A 25444-nucleotide genomic window follows, 5' to 3' on the forward strand; every position below is an offset into this window, starting at 1 on the left:
ATTCCCTGTCTTCATCCTCATTAGAGTACTATGATCAGAGCGAATAAGTCATCTCTCAGCACATGACTTGACAAATCCCAGGCACCAAGTTGCCATGGCACTTAGAAATTTCACTGAGGTGCACATATTTCAGCAAAGGTTTTATTATAGTATCTGATAGCACTACTAGTATTTTTATTTATCATTTTGCATCACACTATTTTGTTGTATGACATAAAAAATAAATGTGCATGAAATTCTTATCATTGATTTTTTTACATGTAAACTCAGTGAAGCTCAATAAACTCAAGAGAAGCTCAATCAGTTTTTTGCTTCTGTGTTCACTGTGGAAAGTGTGGTGCATATGGCACAGTCACTCTTTTCAGGAAGACTGATCAAGATACATAGCCACATTAGTTTATCTGTAGCAGTATAAAAGAGAAGGGTCCTGTAACACCTTAAAGATTAACAAAATTTATGGCAGGGTATGAGCTCTTGCTCTTTCTAATTTCGGGAAGGAAGTCTGAAGAACTGAGTCAAATTGGGGTAACGGAAGATGAAGTTCTAAAACCACTGGGTTAATTAAAAAACAGTAACTCTTCATATCCTGACGACATACACTCAAAAGTTCATAAGGAACTTCATTGAGATACTTGATCTACTAATGCATATATATAACCTATCACTAAATTTAGCTGCTGTACCAGAAGATTGCTGCAACAAGATTCAAAAGCACTACATCAGTATACAGTTCTCTTAAAGAATGTGACCCATTCCTCTGAACACAAAGCATTGCCAAAAGGACATTTACACACCAGTCTAGATCCAAAGTATTTCAAATATATCCACATTTTCCAAACCATGTAGCAGAGAACACCATAGCCATTATAAATAATCTGATGCCATCTGCAGAAATGTACTCCCACAGCACATTCTTACATTTTACAACCTGTCAAACAGGACAACATTGTTCTAAAACCGTCAGGCTGTAATGAACAGCTAATCCTAAAAAGAGATGGGATTTTTGCATACATTTTGTTTTGTTCTCTTTCTCAGATACACAAGAGCCACATCCTCCTCACTGCAACCCATATTACCAGTCACAAACAAACACACTAACCCAAAGAACAACCAAATACTGGGCTGAAAGAAATGCACAACAGCTCAGTGCAGCGCACAGCATAGTTTACAAGAGCTTTGAAGCTAATTCCTAATCTGTTTACAGAAAGGAGCCACTATTCCACAATGCCTCTTGAGGCGAAGAGGCCCCTCAGCTGTGCCTTTAAATTATATTTCCTTCAGATTCTTGCCACTGTAGCAAACTGCTTTACACAAGAACTGTTTTCCTACCATAGCTTTTTTCCTCAGGCAAGCAGGTGCATTTGAGCTTAATGAGGAAAAAAAACAGAGAAAAGAGATCTTAGTAGATATGCAAAAAGTATCAATGCTCAAGTTTGGAAATTGGTGGATCTGCCACTGAAGTTAGAGAAATGGCAGGTCTTAGTGCTTCTTCATGGGAACCACCACCTTCCCATGGCCAGAATTCAATTTCCATGAATGCATGTTGCAGTTAAAGCAAGCTGACAGGAAGTTCAATGTTTATGAATTATGGCATACTAACATTGGAAGACAGGAAGCAAGTTCACCCATCACCACCATGATGAAGCCTATATTTCTGGATACATGACAGTTGTGGGTATGGTGTTCAAAGAAACACCAGTAATATGACAATCACCTAACATACAATCATTTAACATAGCCATTACACTGCCCTAACAGAACTTCCACTAATATTTAAAAGTGTTCTGGGGTAGAGAAAAACAGGTTGCTTACCTGCAACTGATGATCTTCGAGTGGTCATCTGTGCATTCACACCCTTGGGATTCCAGGAGCCTGCGCTGGCTCTGACTGGTACTGAAAAGCTCCATAAATGGATTTTTGTGTCCGGACCACTGGGCATGCTCACAGACTCACCGCGCATGCCCAGTTGGCAGGGCACCAAGATCCCGCCAGTTTCCTTCTGACCGCTGAAAGCAACTCCTATAAATACCTGAAGAACTGCCAGCGGAGGGAAGGGCGGGTGGTGTGAATGCACAGATAACCACTCAAAGATCATAAGTTACAGGTAAGCAAACTGTTTATATTCTTTGTGGTCTCTGTGCATCACATCCTTGGGAGAATAGCAAGCTAAACCTGGAGGAGGGAGCTGGCATTAGACAACTGCAGCCTGAAGCACAGCACTCCCAACACGCATGTGGTCCGTCACACACGCATACAAGGCATAATGCTTCACAAAGGTATCTGGGGTCGCCCAAGAAGCTGCTCTGCAGATGTCTGTAAGGGGCACCCCCTTGAGGAAGGTCGTGGACGTAGCCAACGCACGCATAGAATGGGCTCTAGGAAGTCCCGGCAAAAAGCGTTTGGCCTGCAAATATGCTAACTTTATAGCCTCCACAATCCATTTTGACAGTCTCTGGGAGGAGACCTGCTTTCCCTTAGATGGGCCAGAATAGCAAATAAACAGGCTGGTTGACAAACGAAACTCCTTAGTCCTATGAAGGTAGAACAACAAAGTGCGCTTAACATCAAGCGTGTGCAGGGCCCCTTGTTCCTGATCCTACGGGGAAGGAAAAAAGGCTGGTAATGAAGTCTCAGAATGCAGGTGGAACTATGACACCACCTTAAGCAAAAAACCAATGTCAGGAGCAATGGCAACCCCCTGATCATGAAAGCGCAGGTACCGGGGGGGGGGGGGCGGTGTCCGATCTCAAGACTGACAGCTCACTGACTCTCTTAGCAGATGTGATCGCCACTAAGAATGCCACCTTCCAGGAAAAGAGGTGAAGGGGACATGAGGCCATAGGCTCAAAGGGACGATGCAGAAGTCCTCTGAGAACCAAGGGAAGATCCCAAGCAGGGACTAATTGACTGACGGGCGGAAGTAGACGAATAAGACCCTTTAGGAAACGCTTAGTGTCTGAGTGTGAGAACACAGAATAGCCCTGAATTTGGGCGTGATGTGCTGATATCGATGCCAGGTATGCCTTGATAGATGAATACGGAAGACCAGTGTTTAGTAAATGCAATAAGAACGAAAATATTGTGCGAAGACTACTCTGATCCAGGGGGGGATCTGAGAAGAAGATACAAAAGAAGCAAAACGCTTCCATTTTAGACTATAGGACCTCCTGGTAGATGTTTTTCTTCTGTTTAATAAGACAAAGTCAATTCTTTCAGAAACAGGAGCTAAGCTATGAGCCAAGCTGTCAGTTTCAAGTGAGGAATGTCGTGATGCAAACGTCTTGCCCCGTTGGTCAAGAGGAGGTCCAGCTCCTTCGGGAGAAACAGTGACCATCTTTGAGATAGTTGAAGGAGAAGCGGATACCACAACTGCCGGGGCCACCATGGGGCTATCAGAATGCAGCTGGGCTGTTCCCTTTTTATCTTGATCAGAACCCTGTTTAGGGATGGGTGGAAACAGATAAAAGAAGCTGTGAGACCAATCGAGAAGGAGGCCGTCACCCTCTGACAGGGAATCCAGCCCCCCCACCCCCACCCCCACCCCCCGAGTACAAAAACGATGACACTTGTAGTTGTAACGTGTGGCAAAATGTCCATCTCGGGGTGGCCCCAAATTGTGAATACAGGTTTGAGATAGACTGGGTTCAACTCCCACTCCTGTAGCTGTGCTCCCCCCCTCTGCTCAGATAATCTGCCTGGATATTCAGAGTCCCTGGAATATGCACGGCACAAAGAAAGATTCCCTGATCCAGACACCAGAGCCAAATGCTCATTGCAAGACAACAAAGACTCCTTGACACTGCCGCCCTGTCAGTTTATATAGGCCAATGACGTTGTATTGTCCGTCAGTATCGAGATGGATTTTCCTCTCACTAGAGGGAGGAAGAGCTGAAGAGCAAACCAAATTGCCATCAGTTCCAAATAGTTGATGTGACGAGCCCGATGCAATAAGTCCCAAGTGGCTCCCACAGTTAGGCCTCTGAGGTGGGCCCCCCATCCCAGAAGAGAGGCATCCGTCATCAATGTCTCTGCGGGGAAAGGCAGGCGAAACAGGGCACCTTCTAGAAAACTGGGAAGATCCCCCCCACCAAAGGAGAGAGTGCAGGACTGATGGTGGCAGTGTGAGCATGCGTGCGGGAGAGTGACGTGACGGTTTGAACAATTTCAGAAACCATAATTGCAAATCATATGCAGTTTTGCCAGTGATATGACTGCTGTCATAGCGGCCATAAGCCCCAGAAGCCTCTGGATGGAATGGGCAGAGGCTCTTCCCGAGGTCCTGATACGGCATGCCATTGTCGATAATGTCTGAGCCCTTGGGACTGGGAGGAATGCCCTGCAGACAGTGGAGTCGATGAGGGCCCCAATGAAGGGAATTCTTTGGCTAGGTACCAGATTGGACTTCGGGAAGTTCATGCAGAAGCCTAGTGTCTCTAACGTCCTTAACGTTATTTGGATGTGATGCAATAGCAGGGAGCTGGAGTCGGCCACCAACAACTAGTCGTCTATATAGGGAAAACAGTGACCCCCTAACAGGCAGAGATGAGCTGCCACTACCACCATGGCTTTGGTAAAGACCCTGGGGGCTGTGGACAGACTGAATCGAAGGGCAGTATATTGGTAGTGATCCGCCCCCACTGCAAAACGGAGGTATTGGTGGTGACCATATCATATGGACAGGTGAAAGTACGCATCCTTGAGCTCGATGGTAGCCATCCACGAGTTCTCCTCCAATAGATGCTGAAAGAGAGTAGAAACTTGGTTCCACAGAGTTAATTGATAACGTCCAAACAGGCAAGGTAATTGGCAGTCTTGATCCCTAGTGACGCAGTGGCCTAAAACTTTCTTCCAAATGTGTCTATCTTCTTGCCCTCTTTGTCAGGAGGAAAGGATGCACAGTGCTTGCCCTGGGACGAAGATGTAACCACCAGGGAGTTAGGCTTTGGATGGTTGAATAGAAATTCTGCTCCCTTCTTTTGGACCTTGTACATGTGGTCTAAGTCTTTTGAGTACGCTGCGAGGGAGGATGGTTTCTCCCAGGGCCCTTTGACTGTTTGCAACAGTACATTGGTGAAAGGAAGAGCAACGGCAGTTGAGACATCACGTTGAACGATGTTGAAAACTAGGTCATCGACCTCGGGCTGGGGTTGCTGAACGGACAGAACCAGGGAGGTTGCCATCCACTTAATTAAGTCCCCGTATGACTTGAGATCATCCCAAGGAGAGATTGGAGCATCATCAGTCACTGGCGACAATGGTGTAGGTTCAGATGGATGTTGATCGGAGTCAGCGCCGACCGAGCCAGCAAACTCCTCGGTGTCCAAAGACTCAGATTCAGATGGGTTAGGCTGTGTGAGAATCGGTTTAGATGGGCGTTCCAATGTTGATGCCAATGTCAGTTTAGATGGTTAGGGTCCTCACGGTGTCAGTCTGCAGAGTAGTAAGCCAAGCACCGATCCCATTCCGGCAGGTCCCGGGAGTAACACCAGGAGAAAGGTGGATGATAGGGCGGGTAAGGGTAGCCCTGTCTGTGCTCCCAGGGTAGAAGGGCACTATGGTACCACTGGTACCTGTCATCAACACACTGGGGACAATCCCGTTGGGTCCGGAGAGCTAGGCTTGTCCTGACGAATGGGCGAATGCAGCTTCCGGGATTGACCTGGGGAATCATCTTTGCTCCCCTGTGCTGATCCTGATGAGCGTTGCGTTAGATCGATTTGCTCCACATCGGCGTTGGAGATGCAAACCAATGAGGAAGGGGATCTGCAGGGCGCGGGGGCCTTCCAGCATGGAGAGGCCAGGATCTTGGGAGGTACAAGTCTCAGTGGAGATCGATCAGGTAGTGCCGTAGTAAACATCAGCCAAACCCTTTTGAGGGAAGCCTCCGATGGAGTCGGGGAGGTGCGCTCCCCCGTCACAGTTGACTTGTGCTTTTTCGATGATTTGTGCTCCTTCTCCCACTTGTGTTTGAGCGAAGTTGTTGAAGATTTAGAGCCATGCACTGTTTTAGTCTTCGGTGTAGATGTCGGGTTGGCTTTCTGCAACAGTGGTGTCTTGGCTGGCATCCGAGTGGAGGTCCATGCCGATTGGTCGAAAGACCACGGTGCCGAGCTGTGTTCCATCAGCTAAGGAGCTAGAGCCAATTGGAGCAATGCCACCTGAAGACTCACGGCTCTATTTTTCCTGGTCTGCTTACTGAATTTTAAGCAGTGACCACAGGAATTGGTGTGGTGCCCCTCTCCCAAACAAAGCAAGCAAAGTGAGTGACTGTCGGTCAGGGCAAGCTTGCTGCCACACTTGAGGCACCGTTTAAAGAGCCCCTACATAGACGGTAGTCCCACTGACTGGAGGCCGAGAGCCGCCCGGCGGGAAAAATAAAAGGGGGCAGCCGAAGCTCGGACTCACAGAGACACGAGGATAAGTCTTCTTTTTTTTCTTTTTTGTAGGGAGACAGAAAACAACGATGGAGAAACACAAAAGGAACTGGAGCGATGAAATTACTCAGAAAACGCGTTAAAGAATTTTCCAGCAACCGGAGAGCCAAAGGTAAGTCTTAACAGCTTGGCGGTCAGAAAAAAACTGGTGGGATCTTGATGCCCCGCCTACTGGACATGCACGGTTGAGTCCGTGAGCATGCCCAGTGGTTGGGACACAAAAATCCATTTATGGAGCTTTTAAGTACCAGTCAGAGCCAGCGCAGGCACCTGGAATCCCAAGGGTGTGATGCACAGAGACCACGAAGAAGATATATAGCTTCTTCAGTAGCACAGGCTATTCAGTTACCCATCCACAGACCTAACAGTGTGCTTCTTTCCAAACCATGTTTCAGAAGGCCTGCCTACCTGAACCTGCTCTGCATATTCTGCTCATTTGTAGAGGGTTTTCAATCAGCATAAACTGGGCCAGAAAGCCAAGGAACAACAAAGAAACAAATGTCAGTGCAATGGAAGGGAAAAGTTTAGGATGGTTATCAAAGGGGAATGAGCTGCATTCTTTGTAAACATTGATGCAGAAAAGATTTTCACTCCATGTCCTGCTCTGGCCAGCTTCCTTATTTATGTACCGTATTTTTCGCTCCATAAGACGCACCTGAGCATAAGACGCACCTAGTTTTTAGAGCCGTTTGTGTGAATTTAGAGGCATTTGTGTGAATTTTTTGCAGTATTCGCTCCTTAAGACGCACACACTTTTCCCTCCACTTTTTTTGGGGGGAAAAGTGAGTCTTATGGTGCAAAAAATACTGTATTTAAAAATTTTCTATACTGCCTTCTTCAGAGTCCTGCTTGAGGAGGCATACAACTAAAAACTACAGTATTCCTTGTCATCCATCCCCTTTCCTATCAGCTGTGAGAAGAGTATGGCTAGTCTCTCTCTCTCTCAGCCTATCATGCCTTACAAAAGAGGAGAGACCAATGCACACCACCCTGAATTTGTTGGAGAAATGGAAGAATAAAAATGTACTACATAAATAAGATGTGAACCATGCCCTACTTGCAATTTATACAATATGTATCAACTCAGCACATCCCCAAATCTCTAAGCCTCTTTGGGTACTTTATTGGTACTTTTTTCACCCAGCAAATACCTGGCAATCATAGGTAAACTACACTCCCATTCCGACAGCTGTTATGTATGTGGACTAAAGGGAAGACTTTGGGTGTTCCTGCCTGGCTCATTGGAGCCATAAGGACTGAGTTTGGGGACTGGGGAACAATGGGCTGCAGGATCCAAATCTCTGCAGCCCTGGACCAATCCCAAGTCCCCACCAGCTTGAATGACCCAATTACGTACTTGCGTGGGGACCCAGAGATGCATATAAGTTTGGCCCTGTGGCCCCAGCACCCAGTCTTGTAGTGTAGCCTTCTACTGTGCTATTCCTAATAAAGAGAATGTTATCACTGATCCTGAGACTCCTCAATGTATAGAACCCACTATACAATACAGCCTTTGTAATCTGTTTTGGTAGCCAGCTGCTAACAATTTTTCCTGCTATTTCAGACACAACTGCTTTAGCGGCTGGCTGCTAATGGATTTTATTTACCTTTTCATACAAAGACACTTGCAGCCAGTTAGCTAAGCATGGTTGTGCCATTCTTGAGGCAAACTGTTTTCTTCCATTTTCACCTCTTATTTGCACATCTGAATCACAGTAGTGTGCTGTTTAAATTGTCTGCAGTGCTTCCAATAGTGCTACCCTTTCCCCGCCCTCACCCCTTTTCTCCATGCAATCCTCCTCAAACTTTTTCAAATGTTCCATGTTGAGCAATATAATACTAGATCAATGTAGCACTTCAGTGTTACAGCAGCACCATTGAGAAGCCTTGGCACCATTGAGGTACACTGAGATTGCAGGTGTTGTTACATGGATATGGGAGGAGAGAAGCAGCTCATTAGCCAGCTGGTGCTCAGGGCATCAGTGATTGGTGTTACAGAACTTGCTAACTAAAGGTGTCTGTAGCAGATGTCCTGATGCTGACCCATCCATGCAGCCCAGATGCAACTGGTTGGTAAGTGACTTGTTGCCAGGAGAATCTCACCCAGTGCCCAATAACCTACATCTCTCCTCCTGTATCCATGTAACAGCAGACACAACTGTGTTCATGTAACAACAGCCACAATCTCAATATATCTCAATGGTGCCACTGTAGCGCTTAAGTGTTATATTTGTCTATCACTACAGTGCTCAATTTAGAACATTAAAAGAAAGTTTGAGGAAGATCACATGGGGGGAAATATATGGCACTTTTAAACAGTAAAATCACTTCAGAGAGAGCTCATTATCGGAATGATATCTGCTGTATGAAACCTCCATCCCTGCATCACTTTATTTGGGACTGGGCGAACAACAGATAACAGTTTATAACAGTAATGTGAAGGGGCCTGCATTTCACACAATAGGCACAACCCTCAATTCTAAAAATACACTGTTTTACTGACATGGGTGTCATAAAACATGCACACTAAGTTAAATACCAGCAAATGGCATTCAAACTAATTCTCATAATCTGTATGCATGACAGTGGGTGAGGAAACTAATAATTTTATAGGAGAAAACAAATGTTTTGTGCGGGGAAACAACTGCTACCTATACAGAAACATAAAGAATATTTAGAAAGACAACAGATATTCTAACTCTAGCAAATATTCATAAGCCTCCTTCCTGGGTTTATTTTAAACCTTCTTGAAATGATACAACTCCTCTTCCAAGAATGCATCTATGGTCAAGATCTAAGCCCCTCCCCCCTTACCTACCCTCAGAAGTTAGGAAGTGGTAGCCCCTCCCTCCTTACCTACCCTCAGAAGTTAGGAAGTGGTAACATTTAACTTATTTACCATATGAATTGTTTTAAATTAGAAGTTTGTATTTTAATGTTGTTTATATAATTGATTTAGACTGCTTGTTGTTTTAGAGTGCTTTATCTTGATGTAAGTTGCCCTGAGGGAAGGGCAGCTTAAAAGTCTAAATAATAAGCAAACAAACAACATGCATACTCTCACAAGTTCCCTGCTACTAGCTCATGTGAAAGCCCCACTGAAACAGAAATCTGGAAGCTGCAGTCCTCCTTTAAGTAGTATACATTCTACTTCTACAAACCAACTGGTATGTGATTTCTGCACTTTGAAAGATTCTGAAATTGTAGCTGTAGCTGACCCCACTGTGGCACATTATTTGTTGATGGGGGGACTGTCCTTCACTATTAAATACAAAGATGCTACTTTAAATTGGACAAATACTGGAACAAGATAACACTGCCTGTTCTACACTTCTCATTTGTAGTATCAACATAGCTTCAAACTTCAGAGAGTTGGGCAATTCTAACACTTGCATGACACACCAGATACTGTCACCTATCAATGTGTCAGGTTCTGTGCAGATATTATTCCGCCGTCCCCCAAAGGTCCCAAGTTCTATTTCAACAACTCATATTCAATGGCTAACAAGTAGCAAGCTGGAGGGGGAGATCTTGTGCACAATAGTAAAGAAGCGCAGAATGTTATTTTCATCATTCATGGTCTAAATGAGGGTTTTTTTGTTATAGCATCCTCTTCTATTGGAAGATTACCAAGAGAAGACTGGTGTTTTTAGCCTTTGTTCAGCAAACGGGTTTCTGAGTTGGAATTACATTCCTTTTTACAAAAACAAACAAAACCTGTTGCTATATACCACAAACATCAAATATCACATGTATTGTAAATCTAAATAATTACTATTTGGGATAATTTAACTGACCAAATACTGGCATCTGTCATTAAATAGTGTCAAACTGATGTCTCACAAATTACTACAGAATTATTCACCACTGAAGGGGGGGCATAACAATTAATCACTGATTAGCTCAATTTTTCTAGTGATATAACCAGTAGTAAAAACTTTAAGGGTAGAAAACTTAAACATTTCTAGTCCTTATTTCTGCAGAAACTTCAGCACTAGATAAAACTGAAGGAGCGAATAATTAGTGATATCTCTCTCTAGGAAATTAGCTAGAGTGATTTTTAGACAGTAAAAAAACAACCCTGGAAATTCAAAAACTCCAAAAGATGCTTGCAGGTACTCCAGCTGTACTTCAAGTGAGCAATGTGGCAAGAAAAGGGTACAAATAAGGGGGAAAGCATGCCATTTTTAATGAAAATATTGCAAACAGTTTACAATTCTTTAGACTACCAAGAATATAACTATCACAAGTTACATAGACATTAAATTAAAATCTCATACTCAGCGAGCAAGTAAAACAATCACAGATCACTTTAAAATGTCTTAAAGGATCTCAAAAGCCTGGCAGAAAGTATCTCTTAATATCATGGATAAGTGGGCATTAAGGACAGCCTTTTGCGATTTTCACAAAATAAAAAAACACAGTGCATCAGCTGCTCCCTTTAAAATATACAAAAGGCTCAAGGATCAGGCCCATCTATATATTTTAAACATAAAAATAATAGCTATGCTTTTTCCCAAGATGAATGTCTAAATGGAGTGCCTACTCCTGCTCTACTTTCAGTGGAGGATGAATCTATACTGTCTGCATTTTCTAGTACTTAAATCTTCCCTCTAGCTAGGCAGCTCTGTCTTTCTCTTCCACAACAGCATCATTTTCCTTCTACCAGCTGTACCACTGCTACAGTCCTCACTCAATTTCCAGAAGCGCACAGCTATTTTATTGCGTTCACTCGTTCATCATCAAGGACTAAGTTGGCAATGATGTAGATTCCCATCTCCCACCAAAGTCACAAGACTAGTCCGCAAAACATTTATAGAAGATTATACACACAGTACTATACAAGAACATTCCTTTGCATCTCTCTACAGCCCACATTTTGTACTTCCATTTTAGCTCTGACAGACTTCTTGGCCTTTACAAAGAGAAGATTTAAACAGAACAACAAACATACCTGTTGTTCTTCAAGGACTAGTCTTCTCTCCCACTCAACTAAGCAAACATCTACCTCAATACATCCCTTATTGTTCATATGAAAACGGATTATAATACCTCTTTTGAATTCTATGTTAACAACTAAGGAGAAAACTAGATAATTTTAAAAAATGAGCAGCTGAATCTAAAGAGTCCCATGTTTTACATCCATTCACACTTTAAAAAGAAAAAACTATCAGCTTTCACCACACCAGTGGTGTAGGGAGGGGGGGCGGGGGGGCGGGTCGCCCCAGGTCTGGGGGGTCGCAAAGGATACCCAATTGTGAGTTGGGGGCAAATCCCTGGTGGGGAGGCAGGAATGGGTTGCTAGAACAGGGAAGCAGCTCGAAGCTGAGGTTGGCAGCTGACACTTCTTGCTGGCGATCATAGGAGAGGAGAGGAGCTGGGCGCCGCCGCCGCCTAGCGCCGGAGGCAGCCGGGGCTGAGGCGGGCGGCTGCCAGGGCCATGCTGCGCCGCTCCAACAGAGGGGCTCTCTCCACCCGCCTGCGAGCCCAAGGGCCTCCCTGCCCTGCCCTGCGCACCACAAGGAGGCGCCGCCAGTTGCTAGGGCGAGCTGGTCCTTGTCGTCCACAATTGGGTTGTCCTCTCCCCTTACGTTGCTGCTATAAAAAATGCAAAATCTGATTAGATGTAGAGCTGCCGAAGTTCTCCTTAGTCCTGATATTTCGGAAAACAGAAGGGAAAAACTACCCTTCCCATCACCCTCCGTTTCTCTTCCCGCCGGCGACTGGAAGTAACTGTTGCTTAGAAACGGGAGGCGGGGAGATCAACTGCTTGGGACTTTGCAGTTTGAGCCACGCAGTGCTCGCAAAGGATACCCAAAATTGTGAGTTGGGGGCAAATCCCGGGTGGGGAGGCAGGAATGGGTTGCTAGAACAGGGAAGCAGCTCGAAGCTGGGGTTGGCAGCTGACACTTCTTCTGCCCTTGACTCCCAGCTTTTGCTTGTGCTGCTGCTTCTTGATTTATGAAATCCACGCAGCGCACTAGTTGTAAAAGGCTCTTCTGAAAAAAACTTTTGTCAGAGAAGGCAGAGGCTGCGATATGTAGTGGTCAGAGTAGGATCTGGGAAACCCACGTTCTAATCCTCTCTGCTTGCTGGGTGACCTTGGGCCAGTTGCTTACTCTCAGCTTGATCTTACTTTGCAGGGTCATTGAGAGGATAAAATGGAGGAAAGAAGAATTAGGCATTTCTGGACACAACTCTGAGCTCCTTGTGGGGGATGAGGAAGATGAAAGAGAAGTGTGCCGAATGAATAATAGCAAAGGTTATGCTGAGCAGGCAGCATACTTAGGGACAGAGTGTGTTCTGGTCACTCACATTTTCTTATGACCAGTGTTCCCTCTAAGCTGAGTTAGCGTGAGCTGGCTCACAAATTTTTAGCCTCCAGCTCACACATTTTTGTCTTAGCTTAGAAAGGATGACCCCCGAGCCAACTAATTTATGCAGTAGCTCACAGCTTTAATGCCAGTAGCTCACAAAGTAGAATTTTTGCTCACAAGACTGCAGCTTAGAGGAAAATGTAAATGCTGGGCCACTTCATGCAGCACTCCTTCGGATTGTGGGTTTTGCTTTTGCCAAATTGTAAACCATGCTGTGTCCAGTAGCACCTTTAAGAGCAACAAAGTTTTATTGAGAATGTAGGCTTTCATGTGCTAAAAGCACACTTCAGACAGTGAAATGGGGTACAGTTAGCAGTGCTACATGTAGCTTGTGGGTAGCGATTAAGCCTGCAAAATAGTATAAAGTTGGAATCCAATGGCAAGATAGTGACATTAACAAATTGAAAGAATAGTATAAGTTGCATGGGAAAATAGCAAAAGGCAATAAACTAGTAAGAATTGGAGAATGAAGTCGAAAAGAGTAAGAGTCCAGTAGCATCTCAAAGACTAGCAAAATTTGTGGTAGGGTAGGAGTTAAGGAGCCCCGTGATGCAGAGTGGTAAGCTGCAGTACTGCAGTCCAAGCTCTGCCCATGACCTGAGTTTGATCCCAGTGGAAGCTGATTTCAGGTAGCTAGCCACCTCTCAAGGTTGACTCACCCTTCCATCCTTCCGAGGTCGGTAAAATGAGTACCCAGCTTGCTGGGGGGAAAGTGTAGATGACTGGGGAAGGCAATGGCAAACCACCGTGTAAAAAAGTCTGCTGTGAAAATGTTGTGATACGTCACGCCAGAGTCGGAAATGACTGGCGCTTGCACAGGGGACTACCTTTACCTTTATGAGTTTTCATGAGTCACTGCCTCCGGCGAGGCAGCCCGGGGAGCGCGCTGCTGCTCTCCACGCGGCGCGCAAGGGGCCTGCGCTGCTGCCGGCCACCGAGGTCATAGAGCGGGAGCCGTGGCGCCGGTGCCTCCCGACCGCGGAGCCGGTCTCTCTGGCCCCGCCGGCGCAGCCAGCCGGTAGATCTGCCATTGCGCAAGTCTGCCGGGATTTTGGTCTGGAACCTTCATCGTTGCAGGTGTTTAAAACATATATATGATATGTTGGCTCTTTCGCACACATTGCTTGGCTCTTAAAGCCCCCCCCCCCCATCGGCCAGCTCGGAGAACACATTTAAAGTTGAAGTTGCTTTCTTTCCACCTCCACCCCCCTTCCCCATCTATTTGCCTGCCTTCTTTCCTTCACCTGATGTTCATGTCTGGCGGCTCTCAAACATCTGATGTTTATTCTTTTTTTCCTACCCAAAAAGCCCAGAAGGAACTCATTTGCATATTAGACCACACCCCCTGATGTCGTCGTTGTTTCACAGGCCTTTTTGTGTAGAAGAAGCCCAGCAAGAATTTATTTGCATATTAGGCCACAGCCCCTGGCACAAAGCCACATCAGCATGCCTGTTTTTGTTTTCCTTGTTTTTCTTGTAAGCTTGCTTAATATAGAAGTCCCACAAGTTCAGGGCACAAGGGGAACAGCTGGGCCAGCAGGCTGCTTGTGGCATTTCTCCCTGTCACATGGTGTGGTGGGGTAATCAGGTTATCAATCACATGACCTAGATCGCACCAGCAGTGCCATCTTGGGGGGGGTGACACCACTTCCTGTTTCCCCCCCACAAGTGGTGGCCATTTTGGGGGAGTTACATCACTTCCTGTTTCCAGCAGGGCTCCCTCGCAAGTGGTGGCCATCCTGCGGAAGTGACATCACCGGAAGTGACATCATATCCTGTTTCTGGCGGCGTGCACACACATAGGGGGGCCCACATAAATCTTGGGCCCCAGGCCCCCAAAGCCCTAGCTACGCCCCTGCACCACACTAAGTTTGCCTGCCACTGCTCCATAACGATACCTTGCACTAATGGTGACAAGGAATCGAAGCACGGTAACACCACACCATTGCTTGCTAGACATTATGAGGAAAGAAAAAAGGTGGATAGTATCTGCTGTGAGATACAGAAATCTACCGCAGTGTTTAACTCCAGCCAAATGATGAAAAATGGGTTTAGCAGGTTTTTGACAATTCACAGAATTCACACTTACCAGGTGAGCGTACTGCCACAATACAACTAATGCAAGCAAGTCCAAAGGCCACTTCCTGAAAAAATATAGTATGCTACACCAGCATAATTCAGCATTTGCAGAGACCTAGCTAAAAAAGAGAGACTACCAACCTTTCTGGTAATGGCTGCCCAATGAAGAATTTTAAGATTATAGAAGTCAGACATTATTTAGAAGAAACAAAACCAACCACCAACAATTAACCAAGCAGATAAATAACTACACTACATTCCCCATTTTCTTTAGTACACATAAGAATATAAGAGAAGCCATGTTGGATCAGGTCAATGGCCCATCCAGTCCAACACTCTGTGTCACACAGTGGCTACACACACACACACACACACACACACTGTGGCTAATAGCCACTGATGGACCTCTGCTCCATATTTTTATCCAATCCCCTCTTGAAGCTGGCTATGCTTGTAGCCACCACCACCTCCTGTGGCAGTGAATTCCACATGTTAATCACCCTTTGGGTGAAGAAGTACTTCCTTTTATCCGTTTTAACCTGACTGCTCAGCAATTTCATTGAATGCCCACGAGTTCTTGTATTGTGAGAAAGGGAGAAAAGTACTTCTCTCTCTACCCTCTCCATCCCATGCATAATCTTGTAACCCTCTATCATGTCACCCCGCAGTTGATGTTTCTCCAAGTTAAAGAGCCCCAAGCGTTTTAACCTTTCTTCACAGGGAAAGTGTTCCAAGCCTTTAATCATTCTAGTTGCCCTTTTCTACACTTTTTCCAATGCCATAATATCCTTTTTGAGGTGCGGTGACTAGAATTGTACACAGTATTCCAAATGAGACCGCACCATCGATTTATTCAGGGGCATTATGATACTGGCTGATTTGTTTTCAATTCCCTTCCTAATAATTCCCAGCATGGCGTTGGCCTTTTTTATTGCAATCGCATACTGTCTTGACATTTTCAGAGAGTTATCTACCATGACCCCAAGATCTCTCTCTTAGTCAGTCTCTGCCAGTTCACAACCCATCAACTTGTATTTGTAGATGGGATTCTTGGCCACAATGTGCATTACTTTGCACTTGGCCACATTGAACCTCATCTGCCACGTTGACACCCACTCACCCAACCTCAACAGATCCCTTTGGAGTTCCTCACAATCCTCTCTGGTTCTCACCACTCTGAACAATTTAGTGTCATCTCAAACTTAGCCACTTCACTGCTTACTCCCAACTCCAAATCATTTATGAACAAGTTAAAGAGCATGGGATACGGTACTGAGCCCTGTGGCACCCCACTGCTTACCGTCCTCCACTGCGAAGACTGCCCATTTATACTCACTCTCTGCTTCCTATTAATTAGCCAGTTTTTGATCAACAAGAGGACCTGTCCTTTTACTCCATGACACTCGAGCTTACTAAGAAGCCTTTGATGAGGAACTTTATCAAAAGCTTTCTGGAAGTCAAGGTAAACAACATCTATTGGGTCCCCTTTGTCCACATGTTTGTTCACCCCCTCAAAGAACTGTAACAGATTAGTGAGGCAAGATCTTCCCTTACAGAACCCTCAATAACTTGTGTTCATCAATGTTTCTACTCATTCTGTCCTTGATAATGGTTTCTACCAACTTTCCCAGTATTGAAGTCAGACTGACTGGCCTGTAATTTCCCGGATCTCCTCTGGAACCCTTTTTAAAGATGGGGGTGACATTTGCATACTTCTCTATCAGCTCCCCACCCCATTTTGTCTTTTCTTTTATATAGCAGAGAAGTTATTAAAATACAGAAAGTTAAAATGACATGCAGACAGTTCTCTCAGATCAGATGGATCCATAAAGGGCACGAAGACTGCCTGAAGCAACCCCACCAACAGTCAAGAAAATGCCAGAATTTTCACTTGATAATTAATTCTTAAAGCTGCGGCTGGCACACTTACTGTTTGGGGAAACGTATGCAATTAAAAAGAGAACAGGTTGGTAGATTTTCATAAACTCAGGCTGGCAACTGAACTATTTTGCATCATCTCTTTCATTTTGACTAGCATATTTGGATGGAGTGGGCAGAAGGATCAGGAAGTCATGTGTATTAGATTTAAATGTTTTCATTCTGTGTGGATGTTTTTCTGGGGAAAGTGTGAAATTCTCCGATCCTGCTCATTTCTTCAGTAACAACAAAAAAGGGAGTAAAAAAACCTGACTCACAGAATTGCTGAAGTGCTTTTTTTTTTTAAGCATCATAATTTGGAAGCCCTTTCCATGGAATTGTTTTATGAACCAGAGCTCTAAGACTGCTCAAGAAGACCAAAAACAAAGACATATACCGTATTTTTCGGACCATAAGACACACTTCCCCCCCCAAAAAAAAGTGGGGGGGGAAGTGTGTGCGTCTTATGGTCCGAAGCTACGTACCTTCCGGGGGGGGGGGCGATCTGCTGCCTCTTCCTCCGATCCGGCGCTTCCCCCGCGCCTGCCTGCCTGGCTCCATCTTCTTCAGGCAAGCGCTGGGATCGCTCCACGTGGCCCCACCACAAACCCAGCGCTTCGCAAGCGCCGGCTGCGGAGGGGGCGGGTGTTTCCTCCTTGCCTGTGTGCCTGGCTTCAGCTGTGATGTTTAAAGCAAGCGCTGGGATCGGAGGGCGGAGGGAGCGATCCCAGCGCTTGTTTTAAACATCACAGCTGAAGCTAGGCACACAGGCAAGGAGGAAGCACGCTGCCCCCTCCGCAGCCGGGGTTTGCGGTGGGGCCACGTGGAGTGATCCCAGCACTTGCCCGAAGAAGATGGAGCCAGGCAGGCGCGGGGGAAGCGCCGGATCGGAGGCAGAGGCAGCGGATCACCCCCCCCAGGAGGAAGGTGCGTCCTATCCTCCGGAGCGCCCTATGGTGTGAAAAATACAGTATTTAAAAATTCTAACATCTGCAACACCTGACATTAGAAAAACTCAGTTGTTCATAAACATTAAGAAAGTCAAAGCCTGTCCACCACTGAGAGCCAGTTTGGTGTAGTGGTTATGGACTCTTATCTGGGAGAACCAGGTTTGATTCCCCACTCCTCCACCTGCAGCTACTGGAATGGTCTTGGGTTAGCCATAGCTATTGCAGGAGTTGTCCTTGAAAGGGCAACTGCTGTGAGAGCCCTCTTAGCCCCACCCACCTCACAGGGTGTCTGTTGTGGGGGGAGAAGATATGGGATATTGTAAGCTGCTCTGAGTCTCTGATTCCGAGAGAAGGGCAGGGTATAAATATGCAGTCTTCTTCTTCACTGCTATAAAGATTTATTATATTCATTATACAGATTTAAAGATAGAAGCTTGCAAGCAAGTTGCTAGGATTTGAAAAGGCATTACTGACAGCCTTGATGAGAGCTTAGCTAGTCTTGGTGTTTTGGGCCTGTTACAGTAGTGACACTCTCTTCTGGTTACAGACTTCATACACAAAAATCTACTAAAATAGGCTTCATTGTTCTAGAACATAGGAAAACTATATGCTAAAATAGTCACATGAAATCATTTCATGAATACATCACACCACCATGAAAAGCTTCAGCAACAACCCCTGATGTGAAAAGCGTCCACTGATCTCTCTGCACTAAACACTCACCATTTTTTCCATCTGATTTTTTATATGTGAAATATTCTCACTGATCAATTTCCCAGTTGTATTTTTGTAGTGTCTGTTAAACTATCATAGTACTTGTGCTGACCTGGAAAGTTAAAAGCAGAGGCAATAGCAGCAAACAGCACAGGCTTTAAAGAGCTGAGGCAGCCTTAAAAGGACATCATTACACTGGTGCAGGCAGGCACAATTCTCCACACAGATATTCATCTCAAAGGCAACTGCTGCTTGTACAATGAGCAAGTTATATTGCTGCCATAGCTAAAGTTACAAGTTCTACATAGCAATTTCAAGAATAATTATGGATTTAGCAGCAAGGTAGCTTTAAGGGCCTAATGTTATACAACTGCTTCCACAGAGTTCCACCCTGGCTCTCAAATTGAAGCAAATTGAAGCAAGGTTCTTCATTCAAAAAGCAGAAAAAAGGAAAACATTAGTAGCTATTGAGGTCCCTGGAATACAACTTTATCTCTTGAGTAGATTACTGAGAAGACACTAACTGTACAAATACAATGGGGAAGGAGGGGGTGCAGATAGCACAGATAGGGTAATGCCATACTGAGAAACACAGCTGAAATTCCAGAGGGCAAAGTAGTCCTGCAAGCTGTTAAGGGCTGGCCAATATACAGACATCTTTAGATTCTCTTCAAGTAATTCAAAGGTTAACAAATCAAGTGCAATAGCTCAAAATTGTGAAGTAAGCAACTTCCACAATTAGTTCCACCATGTACCTAAGGTAAGACAAACAAGTCCTCGCACAAAAGTCAACTCTAGTACACAGTAATTATTAGAATGAGTCATAAAATACAGCCATGGTAATATTTTATCGCCTCATTGTTTTCAAGTCAAAGGTATGTTAAAGAGTCCCAGTATAAAACATCCACTATCAGTATTGAAATTCTATACTTCCCCAGCCAAAAAAAGCTTTAAAAAACCCTGAAAGTAAACAAGACAGTCCAAGAGCCTTGCGGCAACATAAAGGCCACATCTGAGGTGCGCTCTAAAGCAGTTACATTCTTCTAAATCCACTGAAGTCAACAGAGTTTTGAAGGGTGTAACTGTACTTTAAGATGATACTTTTCAAAAGGTAACTGGGCAAACACCAGTTGTTCCTAACTCTGAGGTGACGTCACATCACATCATTTTCACAGCAGACTTTTTACGGGGTGGTTTGCCATTGCCTTCCCCAGTCATCTACACTTTACCCCAGCAAACTCATTTTACCAACCTCGGAAGGATGGACGGCTGAGTCAACCTTGAGCCAGCTACTTGATCCCAGCTTCCACTGGGATTGAACTCAGGTTGTGATGATACTGTTACGGTTGCATAAAAGTTGATGAGTCAGAACTCATATTATCTAGTGCTGAACTCTAATCTTCCACTAATAGAGATAGACAGGCAAACACTTCAGTATCCTACCACATACTCTAGTTTCTCTTAAGATTGCATAAATCCTCCACACTATCCTGCCACTCCACTGAGCAATACTTCTTTTACTTCTTTGCTCAAGTTTGAACCTTCCTCCAAGAAGCCAGCTTTCAACTTAAGTGTGTATTCTGCTGGAGGAAGAGCCACTTAGCACTGGAAGAAGCCTCTTAGAGGATAGTTGGATCAATCCCAGTATTACTACTGAATGAGGCCAGAATACTAAGCAATGCAAAAGGTATACAGTACTATGCGGAAGTCAGGCAAAAACAAGCTCCAGTCAAAACAATAAGCAATCCCATTTGAGAGGGAGTAGACCACACCTACTGGTGGTAAATTGGCAAATAAAGATGAACTAGTTACTCCCAGATCAAATCTGATAGCATCATGTATATATGAATTCTTATTCAGCAGGTACATATCCATTAAAATAAACCCCTTCTGGCAAAACTTCTGGTTCTCAAGAGACAGAAAATTATGAAGTCTGGAGCACTTCAACAGGAAAACAAGTTTCACAGCTATAAACCAATCCAAATACCCATGAGGCTCCACATGTAGATAAACCCAGGCATCCATCACAGCTAAAAAATAAAAATAAAAATGCTTCATGTGGCCAATCTGGGACAGCAATCTTATCTTGGAGGTACTAGTGAGGCAACATGTCAAGGCATCTATATGACAAAAGCAAACCATTCTACGTACTACAAAATAAGTCGCATTGGGGTTCCAGCAAGACTTGTTGGTTCGATCTTCGAAAGAAGTAGTGATCCTATTATTAGATTCTTCATTCTCATTAGTCTCAGACTCCATTCAGATGAGAAAGACCTTTTTAGTCTACCAAGCAGGATAGCAAAACCCATCCAGAGATCTTCTTCATCAGGAAGTCTCTATGCATGGTAAACAAGCTTCCACCATTTCATTACTTTGCCTTTAGGAGTAAAATATCAGTATATTGCAAAAAACACCACTTATGTAGAAGCAAATTTGATGTAGTTATTCCTTGAACGAATGAACATACCACAGTTTGGGGAAATGATTCTCTTTATAGGGGTATTTAAGCTGTGTGGGATATATGATCTAACGCTGCACACCATCCTAGTTATTTGCCAGACCACACAGACTTCCTTATGAGAAGCTACAATGCTAGGATGATCTTCCAGGAAACGCCATTCTGGCCACCATGGATGTGGAATCTCCATACATTAACATTCCACCCAAAGATGGACTACAAACCATTAGAAATATTGCCCATAATGATGTAGTGGCACACAGTTGCTGAGCTTTGAAATTTCATCCACACTCAACAATTTCAGATTTGGAATGATCTGGTTCTTCAGATCTTTGCACAATCCACAGCCCCACAGAATTCCAGTATATTTATAGTGAGTTTATAACATTCCTTCAGCTCATGTCCCAATTCCTGTCCTACGCAGTGACATTTTTATCATCTGAACACAAGGAAAAAGAAGCCTCAATAAACTCTACCTTGACTTTAACTTACTCTCCACAATCAACATGAGTCTGGTCAGTCTGTGCAGCAGGTTTGCTTTCCGGACATTACTGCAAAAATATGTGGGAATGTAAATAACCACTGTATACCAATACTTACCTAAATTCTGCAACATTTACCTAAATTCTCCTAGCTACCATCCTCTATATGCACACATATAAGCCAAACCTTTGTTCTAGATAGTAGCTAGCAGAATGTAGGTACATTACAATGAGTGTGTGTTGTAATCAACCAATATTGCAATGCCAAAGTTCACAGGATATTTCAGCTAAGGATTGAAAGGTGAGAAATGCAAGCTTGGCAGCCATTTCCATTACTACATGAACAGTATTATTGGGAAGGGGTGTGTGCAAAGAGTTGGAGCCAGAATAATTCTGTCTTATTGAACTAAAAAAAATGTTATTTACCCATGATGACAAACTGTTTGAACGTGCAGAGTTGCTATCTCATCTCAGACCAACACCTTCTCCAGATATGCCACGGTAGGTGATGCAAGATCAGCCAAAAGCAAATAGAGATGGAAGATATTATGCTCAAAATAAACAGCTGTAGAATTGTCAGAGGCATCACCATCCAGGAACTCAAAATAGTTTCCTTCTTACGGAATGTTTGAGGAGATAATGCTTGAGAAGCCCGATGATGTTAAGTCTATCCAAGAAGACATTTTCACAGGTAGAGAGTCTGTCATGGAGTCAGGCTGTAGCAGACCATTGTGCCACCTCAGACTAAGCAGTGGACTGCATGTTTGACTACTTCTCTCTCCACATACAGACAGGAACTTAAAACACAGTGTGAGAGAAAGCTTTTAGGTTAACCTTTACCTTTACCATCATGGGCTTACTTTGCATATGTAAAGATGCTTTTGAATACATCACATGCAGATCTAAACTGGTATAATCCCATGACAACACATGACTTATTTCATCTAAAATAAATGCCTCACCTTACAGCAAGAGAGAGATAAAAACTGGAGGCTGAATAGAAATGTACATCCGCTTAATTGACTTTAATCTCTAAACAGTAAAGTTTCAGCAGTAAATCACAGAGTAAGTGTAATGTTGAAACATATGAATAGACTTTCTAGTGTTACAAATATTGTATTTATTTCATTTTTATTCTGCCCTTCCATCAAGGAGCTTAGAGTGTTATACATCAAAGCCCCACTAAACACACACACACACTATTTCTCTAACAATGCAAGTTATATATACACCAAAAGCAACACTTCTACACATCACACAATGTGGGCAGGTCTGCTTAGTGACATGGGAGGAAGAAGAATTGGAGGAGGAGGGAAGTGACCATTGTAGAAACCTGTCCAGCATCCTGTGGCAGAAGGATGCACATTAATGCACATTTCAATGTCAATTCCCCATCAAAATTTCAACAAAGAGGCTACAGAAAAGAGGGGGAGGGGAGAGGAGGGAGGAATGGCTATATATAAAATGTATGCTACTTACACATTATTTATATAATGCTTTTCAAACTCTAGGCACAGAAGCATGAAAGGCAGAGCACTGCCTGGCAAATGTATACTTACTAGAAACTTTTCATGGGCTACTAAACTTAGTCCCTATTATTTGTAATGACTGTTTTTAAACTAATATTTGTATGAACAGGTTAACACAATCAGAATAAAAATCTAGTGGGAAAAGAGGGAGCTTGTCAGATTATTTTTTGCATTGTCAATATTTTATACAGGCGGGGGGGAATTCCCCCAAGAATGAGCTATCAATATTAAATCAGTAAGTTTTTAGTCAGCAATAGTGAGTCACATGCAAAAAAAAAGTTTGCTTTTTTCAAAAAGAAAGCATCTAAGGATGGAATAAACAGCTCATACTTTAACTCCCACTTACTGAATTGATCTTTTAAATTTGCTTTGCATTAACCAGATAAGACAGACAAGCCAGAGCAGGAAATGCCAGTAAAGACACTTACTAATGCTTCCCTAGGCTTCCACGTGCATATACAGTGTACAACTTAACAGATACAGCTGCGTCTAAACACGATGAAAAACAAGGACCGTTTTCGCACACAGCTAACCTCGCAGTCACAATCCTGTTCCCTCTGCAGCGTCCAGTCAGATTTCACACCATCTGCGCTGGAGTTACAGGAAGTACCATGGCTTTTGCATAGCAAACATAAACCGCTAAAGCTCAGTTTATGTTTGCTACGCAGAAGTTGCGGCACTTCCTGTAACTCTGGCGCAGATGGAGGGAAATCCGACTGGACGCTGCGGAGGGAACAGGATTGTGACTGCGAGGTAAGCTGTGTGTGAAAACGGTATAAGATTACTATATATTGTTTGTCAATTAGTACAGTTCAGACTTCTGAACAAAAGCTAGGGGTATTTTACACACCCACAAATTTTACAAAACACACACACACAAACTGAAATTTTCAAATCCCTTCATCACACTCTTAATTTCTGTACACCAGAAGTGTTTAACTCATTTGTTACAAGGGCCTGATCTGACATAAATGATACTTTGTCAGGCCAGGTCATGTGTGCTATAAAATGTAACATGAGGTACCAGAGATATAAACTTTATACAGATTATTTCAGATATTGAATGGCAATAGCAGGCATGACTGGATTAAGTGCGATATGCAGAGGGGGTAGCAAGCATGGAGATATCAGCATTGGTAATCAGGACCTTTTTTTCTTTTCTTTTTTATAAAAAAAGCCCAGCAGGAGTTCCCCTGTGCCTTCCCCAGCACACCCGCCACAGCTCAATTTTCCTTCCCTTCAATGATGGCAGCCTGCCACCACCCCAATTTCGAGGGGGCTGGGGAAGAAGCCATCAGGGAGACATTTCAAGATGCCCCCGCAATGGTTCAGCCTTCCCCAGTGTACCTGCTTGGCAGGCATGTGGGAAAAGCAAGAGGAGGCATCTTTAAATGCCTTTGCAATGGCTCCTGCTCTCCCCAGTGGGTCTGCTGCTGTGAGCAGGCTGGGAAAGGCTAGAGCCATGTGGAGGCATTCAAAGATGCCTCCCCACACCTTCCCCAGTGTGCCTGTCACAGCAGACGTGCTGGGGAAGGCTAGAGCCATTGGGGAGGCATCTTTAAATGCTTCCCCCACCCCCACCCCCAAATTGGTGGAGGGGGGAGAGGCTCCCATCATTGAAGGGAAGGCAAACTGCCTTCCCATCAATGAAGGGAGGGTGTTGCCAAATTTAAATTAAGAAAACAAGTAGGCCCAGAGTCAGGAAATTCCAAGAACTGAAAAAGCGCACCAGGCTGACTAGAAATAGTCAGGCACTGTAGGACAGGAAAATAAGCAGAATTTGTGATGACCAGGCAGGAAAATTATTGGAGTTCTTGGTAGCAAACACATCTACTAAGCAAGTGTGGGGAAGGGGAGAGAATAACTTCCTGCAGGCACTTGGGCAGGAAAGGGAAGTCATATGCATCCCCGGTGCAGGCTGCCAACCACATACAACCAGTGCTGCTCAGAAAAACATCTCATGTATGGCCTCTGCAGCACTGAAAAAATCTGGTGCATGTGTAGCCCCCAAAAGATTAGTGATGCTGTGACTTTTGTCACAAAAACTTTGATTGTTGAACTTAATATATTTGGTGGCAACCAGGTGAGAGCTGTTCACTCAGTCTGTTTGGATTCTGCCAGGCAGCCATCAACATATGCTGGGCTGCTTTGTAATGGGTTTTCCCAAAACTGCGCGTGTGCAAAGACACCACCAATTCTAACTGATTGGCAGCCATTAGTTCCACTAAGAAGAAGATGATGATATTGGATTTATATCCCGCCCTATACTCTGAATCTCAGAGTGGTCAGAATCTCCTCTACCTTCCCCACCCACAACGGACACCTTGTGAGGTAGGTGGGGCTAAGAGAGCTTTTACAGCAGCTGCCCTTTCAAGAACAACTGCTGTGAAAGCTATGGCTGACCCAAGGGCATTCCAGCAGGTGCAAGTGGAGGAGTGAGGAATCAAACCCGGTTCTCCCAGATAAGAGTCCGCGCAACAAGTTTTATTGACCAGACTGTATAA

The 25444-nt window shown here is 44.3% G+C and overlaps 1 protein-coding gene across 3 annotated transcripts in view; it reads right to left on the bottom strand.

Annotated features, from left to right (window-relative positions):
• RAP1A (RAP1A, member of RAS oncogene family) overlaps positions 1-25444 on the bottom strand; it is a 155957-nt gene that overhangs the window by 66290 nt on the left and 64223 nt on the right. The window lies entirely within an intron of this gene.

The sequence above is a fragment of the Heteronotia binoei genome, chromosome 2 (assembly GCF_032191835.1).
Source record: "Heteronotia binoei isolate CCM8104 ecotype False Entrance Well chromosome 2, APGP_CSIRO_Hbin_v1, whole genome shotgun sequence".
Classification (NCBI taxonomy): domain Eukaryota; kingdom Metazoa; phylum Chordata; class Lepidosauria; order Squamata; family Gekkonidae; genus Heteronotia; species Heteronotia binoei.